Here is a 7,930-nt window from a genome sequence, read left to right on the forward strand (position 1 = left end):
CACACACACACACACACACACACACACACACACTAAGGCAGAGAGAAAGATTTGCACTCGATCACTTCCCTTCCTTGACCTATCCAGACATATTCTTCCCTCCATGTCATTTCCCATGCTCCGTTTCCTAGATGTGTCAACGACTGCAGTTTTGCTTGAAATATCTAAAATTAACCATCAATAGAAATATGTGTATGTATGTGTGTGTGTGTGTGTGTGTATGTGTGTGTGTGTGTGTGTGTGTGTCTGTATGTGTGTGTGTCTGTGTGTGTTATCAAAAAGTTCCCAGGCTAATTATGTTAAAAACAAAATAACTTATTCACTTAAGTTTTCACATCATCTCCTTTGAAATTGTCACCTTGTGTAGCCATACACTGGCCCCAGGGTTCCTGCCGCTTTTGGAATCCAGCCTGGAAGTCATTTTCCATGAGTTGAGAACCTTCTACGATTTGCTCTTGATCTTAACAACAAGTGTTAAAATGGTGACCTTTGAGATGCATTTTCATCTTGAGGAAGAGACAGAATCCCACAGGGGCTAAATCTGGCAAATAGGGTGGACACAGAAGCGATACCATGTTGCTTTTGGTGAAAAACTCACGAGTGAGGAAACCCCAGTGACAGGGTACATTATTGTTGTGAAGAACCCGGTTCTTCACGCTTCACAGATTCAGTCAAACATTTCAAAAGATTGCATTAGAACTTTCAATTGACAGTCTGTCCCCGAGGAACAAATTCTTGATGCACAATACTACAGATGTAAAAAAAAAAACCATGAACAAGCTCTTGATTGAGATGTGACCCTGTCGTCTGCTTTTGAAGTGCTTCTGTCACTTGAAACATTGTGTACAGCCATTGCCTCATTGGTGTAAGCTTACTGAAGCACCATGATCAATGTTTCTGTAGCAGACTTCCCAAGTTTAACACCAAATTTCAAGTTAGCTCTTTGCTCTAACTTCTTGTCCATGACAAAAATCACAGACTACATCATACACATGATAACAAAAACACAAATTTCACAACTTGCAAAGTAAACACAGCGATGTCACTTGGCACACTGCCTCATGAAAGTCACTGCTAGCTCTCACTGAGCACACAACTTTGTGCTGCCCTCTGTTGGCATGCTACAGAACTAGACCAGGAGCTTTTTGATACTGGCCTCGTACATGCTCACATACATATATATAACATGTGTACACACAGCATATATTTATAATTGTGTGTGAATGCGTGTATGTGTGTACACACACACACACATACACACACACACACAACTTGTTTATATATATAAAACAACTGACAAATGGGAAAGCTCCAGGAGAGAGTGGTATTCCTGGAGAAATTTGAAAGTGTGGTGGAAATATTTTGGTTGATAAATTGACAGTGCTTATGGCCCAAAATGTGACAAATAAGAACTGTCCCTCAACAATTCAAGATGCATTGATTGTACATCTGTATAAGTATAAAGGTAATAATAAGTGTGAATATGACAAAATAGGAAAATAAACCAACAGAACAACAGTCTTCCCACAAACAAGCATTGTCTATATTGTTATTTCTTAATTAGATCATGTGCTGGTTTAATATGTCATGTTCTTATGCATATTGCTTTTGGTGGTCTGAGGAATCACATGAGGAGTCACCCAGTAAGTGAATGACTTGCATAAATTGGGGAATAGTTGTGGTAGCTATGTGAATGTTGTTGATTATCTACTTGGTTTGATTGTTATTTTGCCTTCTCACTGAACACTCATATATCATATTCGATGGGAGAGTCCATCATTTATATATATATATATATATATATATATATTAGGAACAAAATCCAAAATTACAGGTAAAAACTCAATTAAAATCAATTTATAAAAAATTAAAATCAATTTGACCTTTACAGAGTAAAATATATATAAATATTTATATATATATATATATATATATATATACACATACATATATATACATACATATATATACACACATGTGTGTGTGTATGTATATATATATCTCTATATGTATATGTATACGTGTGTGTGTGCATAACACACATACACATATTTATGCATATATTTCTTTATTGCCCACAGGGGGTCAAACATAGAGGGGACAAACAAAGAGATTAAGTTGATTACATCGACCCCAGTGCGTAACTGGTACTTATTTAATTGACTCCGAAAGGATGAAAGACAAAGTCGACCTCAGCGGAATTTGAACTCAGAACGTAAAGACAGACGAAATACCGCTGAGCATTTCGGCCAGCATGCTAATGATTCTGCCAGCTCGCTGCCTTTACATATTTATGTATACCGGAGTAATATGCTTGTTATCCTTCCTCCATTTCTAACAAAACTGTCCGATGAACGGGGACGTGAAACTCGGAGTAACGTTTTTTTGGTTATATTTCTGCTGCTTTTAAATAAAGCATATTTATGTATATGTATTTATATACACACAGACATGACAGAAATAAATAGACACACTATAAAACATTGTTTTATGTTTATAATTTTGTTTATATTTTATCACTAATGGACATCTTTATGTTTCAGGTTCTATATGTGACTGTTTAATCATGCCATCTACAAAAGAAACCTTGGAACTGTCTAAATTTCAAAGAGGCCATATTGTGGGTCATTCTGAAGGTGGACTTAGTGTAAAATTGCCGAAAACTTTGGGATGCTGCTTTTGACAGTTGGGCCTATTTCTGCCTTCCTTCAATGTATAATTTGTCTCTAAATATGGTATGTCTACAAGAGGTTTTATCTCAAACAATGATACATGGGTGGCTCTCTCTCTCTCTCTATATATATATATATGTATGTATGTATGTATGTATGTGTGTGTGTGTGTGTGTGTGTGTGTGTGTGTGTGTGTGTGTGTGTGTGCGTATATGGGTTTGGTGATGCAAACAAGAAATATAGAACTTTGAACTTTGATAAGTACTAAAGCATGATGCTCTTGGGCCTTGATTCATTCTGTTGCTTCTACTAAATGTTAATAAATATATATATATATAGTATGTGTGTGTGTGTTTGTGTTCTCTTTGTTTTGATATGTATGTACTGACAGTAAATAAGACACCACTGGATTGAGACCTGGTGAGTTTGGAGGCAAAATTTTAGGGGCTATGTGGTTATGACAATTGTCAACCATCTATCCTTGGGTTGCTTGAGCCTTATGTGATGATGCAGAGTCTAGCTGAAACATGAACGGCCTTCCATTGCATGCTCTGACTACCCGGCCCTTGACCACTGTTTCCAGAACCTCAAGGTAGACAGCAGAGTTAACTCTAAAGCCTTGTGGAAAGAAGTGAGGAGGCATTATATTGTCTTTCATTAATGGTAACTCCAACAACCATGGAAGTTACAGGAAATTTTGTGTATATGACTGTTGGAAATTCAGAAGAGTCTGAACATAACTATCTGTCATTTTTTTCTGATAATCTTCTGGTCTGCTTACAGTTTGTATTAGCTGGTTGGTTTTCTTTTTTTAAAGCCCTAGCTTTTCCAGATTGTCACTGAGGCGTTTCCTCACAAAACTGAGTGCAACAGTTATTATTGGTATAAATTTGAATTCATATGGCTATAATAGAAGCTGAAAGTTTTGCAGCAGTTGTCTTTTGTTATTCTCTTTCTCATTGATTTTTAAAGAGACATTCCCACCGGCAACGTAGCTAACCTGTATGGCAATACATACCTTTTCTTCTGTCCCAAGCAACTATGTCTGGCCTGTTAGGTTTAGACTGTGTACAAGTTTTGTTGGGAACATTCCACCTTTCTATCTTGTGCTGATGTTTAAGTATGAATTAGTTAAAGAAGGATTTTCTGTATTTGTCTCACAAATCTCATATTTTCAGATATGTATGTACATACGTGTGTACATATGTATGTGTGTGTTTGTGTGTGTGTATGTGTGTGTGTTATTTTACTCTTTTACTTGTTTCAGTCATTTGACTGTGGCCATGCTGGGGCATCACTTTTAGTCAAGCAAATCGACCCGGGGACTTATTGTTTGTAAGCCTAGTACTTATTCTATCAGTCTCTTTTTGCTGAACTGCTAAGTTACGGGGACGTAAACACACCAGCATCGGTTGTCAAGCGAAGTTGGGGGGACAAACACAGACACACAAACATATACACACACACATACATACATATATATACATATATACGATGGGCTTCTTTCAGTTTCTGTCTACCAAATCCACTCACAAGGCTTTGGTCGGCCCGAGGCTATAGTAGAAGACACTTGCCCAAGGTGCCACGCAGTGGGACTGAACCCAGAACCATGTGGTTGGTAAGCAAGCTACTTACCACAAAGCCACTCTATCCCTGGCTTTGATTTAAAGAAAAAAGAAGAGGATCAGTCAATTATGATTTTATTCAATATAAACCCTTCTCGGATTTACACACTTATTACAGTGGTCCTTCAGTTGTTCTGAGCCCTGTAAAAAACTCAGAAGGTTGGGCCTTCAACCAAGCCATTCAGGATACCCTTAAAACCAGGAACTTTCCAGAACCCCTTTATATATGCTAACACACATAAAGCTTTCTGCTGATATACCCAGCTCTGTTTCTTGACAGCTCAACAAATGAGTAAGGTTTTTAAGCAAGTTTAACTTGCTTAACTTTATGTCATCCTATGACTTCATAGAGGTTGCTCACACATCACACTTCACGCGTCACTAACCTTTAATTCGTGTCTCTTTCACTCATTTTCCTTACTTTGACAGTTAGTAGTTTTTGCACATGTGTAATAAATTAGGTGCACATTTCTATTTATCAAGTCATGTTGACACAAACTCATATTATCACCAATTACAACTAGTTAGATATTGCAATAGCGTGTGTATGTGTGTGTGTGCATGTGAGTGTATTCATGCGTGTTTATGCGTGTATGTGTGTGTGTTCATGTGTGTATGTGCATGTGTGTATGTGCATGTGTGTGTGTGAGCACGTGTGTGTATGCATACATGTTTATGTGTGTGTGTGTGTCTGTGCATGTGTCTGTATATATGTATATATGTTTATGTGTATATATGTGTGTGTATGTATGTATGTATGTATGTGTGTGTGTGTAAGTATGCATATTTGTGTGAATGTGTGTGTATGCACGCATACATGTTTATATGTATGTATGTGTGTGCATGTGCGTGTATGTATGTGTGTTCATGTGCGTGTGCATGTGTGTAAATGCATGTGCATGTGTATGTGCATGTGTGTGTATGCAGGCTTGTTTATGTATGTGCATGTGTGTGTATGCATGCATGTTTATGTATGTGTATGTGTGTGTGTGCATGTGCATGTGTGCATATGCATGTGTGCATGTGTGTATGTAGGCATATGCACGTATAAACAGTAATCCTTGAAATGAAAACATAGAAACAGCCAACCAACGACACTTATCGTTAATTGTAATATGAAATAATAAATTAGTGAAATAAATTGGTAAGTAATTGGTGATAAGCCTCAAGGAATTTGACATTAGGCAGTTCCAGATTGCTGAAAGCCCTGAGGTTAATCCACGGGGTTTAATTCCACAGTCAGACTTAATATATTCATTAAACACAAATATATCACTATCTGTCTGTCTGTCTGTCTGTCTGTCTGGCTGGCTGGCTGTCTGGCTGGCTGGCTATGAGGATGATGAAGGGGACAATCATCATCATCATCATCATCATCATCATCATCGTTTAACGTCCACTTTCCATGCTAGCATGGGTTGGACGATTTGACTGAGGACTGGTGAAACCAGATGGCTACACCAGGCTCCAATCTGATTTGGCAGAGTTTCTACAGCTGGATGCCCTTCCTAACGCCAACCACTCAGAGAGTGTAGTGGGTGCTTTTACGTGTCACCCGCACGAAGGCCAGTCAGGCGAATATTGAAGGAGGACATTTTGAGCATCTGAGAGTTTAAACATTGTCTGTTTAAGATGTGCACAAACAATATGATTGTAAGATTCTTTTATTCTTTTACTTGTTTCAGTCATTTGACTGCAGCCATGCTGGAGCACCGCCTTTAGTCAATCAAATCAACCCCAGGACTTATTCTTTGTAAGCCTAGTACTTATTCTATCGTTCTCTTTTGTCGAACTTGCTGGATAAATTCAGGTTTCAGAGTGTTTAGAATGCTTTTTTATGCTTTGATACTGGTGATACATTTCCATCTTCAGTCTCTCTAGCTCCTTACAAACTTTGTAGATGAAAGATCTTGCAACTTTTAAAAATCAAGATATTTCTAAATTGCTATGCTCAGCCTTTATAACCACAATAACAGCATGTCTCTTCGTTTCTTGAGTAAGCTGAGCATCTGCCATTATTATTTTCTGAAACAAAGATTATACAGAGTTAGCAAAAAATGCAACAGTGACACAAAAAAGGTATGTCCTCAAATACCTTACGCACCCTATATATATATATGTGAAAAGCACCCACTACACTCTCAGAGTGGTTGGCATTAGGAAGGGCATCCAGCTGTAGAAACTCTGCCAAATCAGATTGGAGCCTGGTGTTGCCATCTGGTTCACCAGTCCTCAGTCAAATCGTCCAACCCAAGCTAGCATGGAAAGCGGACGTTAAACGATGATGATGATGATATATATATGTATATATATGAAAATGAGTCAAGTCAAAGAATTTAGAGTAGCGAGTAGCATGTATTTAAACAAAAAAGATAAATGACCAGTATATCATATGCCATTTAAGATAAATTCATAATTTATCAACATTATTACTTCAAGAGAGGATAAAACTTGATGGCAATTGAGACCAACCACCAAAAGAAAGTGCAGATAATTTGAAAAATCAGGAACTCACTAAACTCTATTTGCCATGAGAGAAAAGATTTTTGGAGACACAGGGACATCTGTGGATATGTTACTAACCCAATAGGCTTCATTAGAACAGTAGTTGCTCTACATTACCTCCAGCAGAATGAGATACTAAGATATATATATATATATATATATATACAAGAAACTATGTGTGTTAGTGTGTTAAGACTTCTCTAGCTGAGCAAGCTGTTACAAGCAAAACTCAATGTCCAGCTCAAATCGACATCATCAATAGATTTCACTCTATAAAATATATTGAGTCCCATTATTTGTAAATATTTTATTGTTTCCTGCATATTAATCAACAATATTATTAAAAGTGATTTGTTTTGTAAGATTGGAACAATGCAAGAACGTATAAAGTAAACTAGAAACAGAAAAGAAAAACAAAAAGTTGTATTTTTATCTTATATTTCTATATTTTAGGGTTGTGACTCTTTCTTCAGGACATTTGGAAAAACGGGTTGGAAAAGGGGGAAGAAAAGAAAAGAAAGGGAAAGTAGAATAAAAAAAGGAACGAAAATATTTTGAATTTTCCATTTGCCCAAATACCGAGATGAATAATTGTTTTTATTTAATAAATAACTTTAAGTTAAAGAAAATCTCTCTTCAAGCATATATATTTGTGGGAAACCACACGTTTCAGTCTACCAAATCCACAAAACTTTTACTAGAAAAAGATCAAATTCTTTATTTATCACAATTTAATTATCAGGAAACAAAGAAACAGAAAAAGAAAAAAAAAAAAAGAGAGGATTAAGTAGCCGAAAATGGATTTGGAGGTGGGGACGGGCCGGACACCCCAAAACGAATGGTATGATCAACCGGGTTCTGCGTTACCGCGGGGGAGTGGCCAAATTGATAGTGACTTCGATGTTTCGACTTACTCGCTTTCATCAGCCTGATGAAAATAAGCTAGCCGAAACTTCGAAGTTACAGTCAACCTTCTAAATTTTTTTTTTTTGTATTATAAAAGTTAATAAATTCTAAAAACTATTGAGTTTAATGTCAAGCTGTTTTAAATAACATGATATAAAAACAAACATTAATATGTATGTATGTATGTATGTATGCATGCAATGTATGTATGTACTAGAAACT

This window comes from Octopus bimaculoides, chromosome 18, assembly GCF_001194135.2.
Source record: "Octopus bimaculoides isolate UCB-OBI-ISO-001 chromosome 18, ASM119413v2, whole genome shotgun sequence".
In the NCBI taxonomy this organism is placed as follows: Eukaryota; Metazoa; Mollusca; class Cephalopoda; order Octopoda; family Octopodidae; genus Octopus; species Octopus bimaculoides.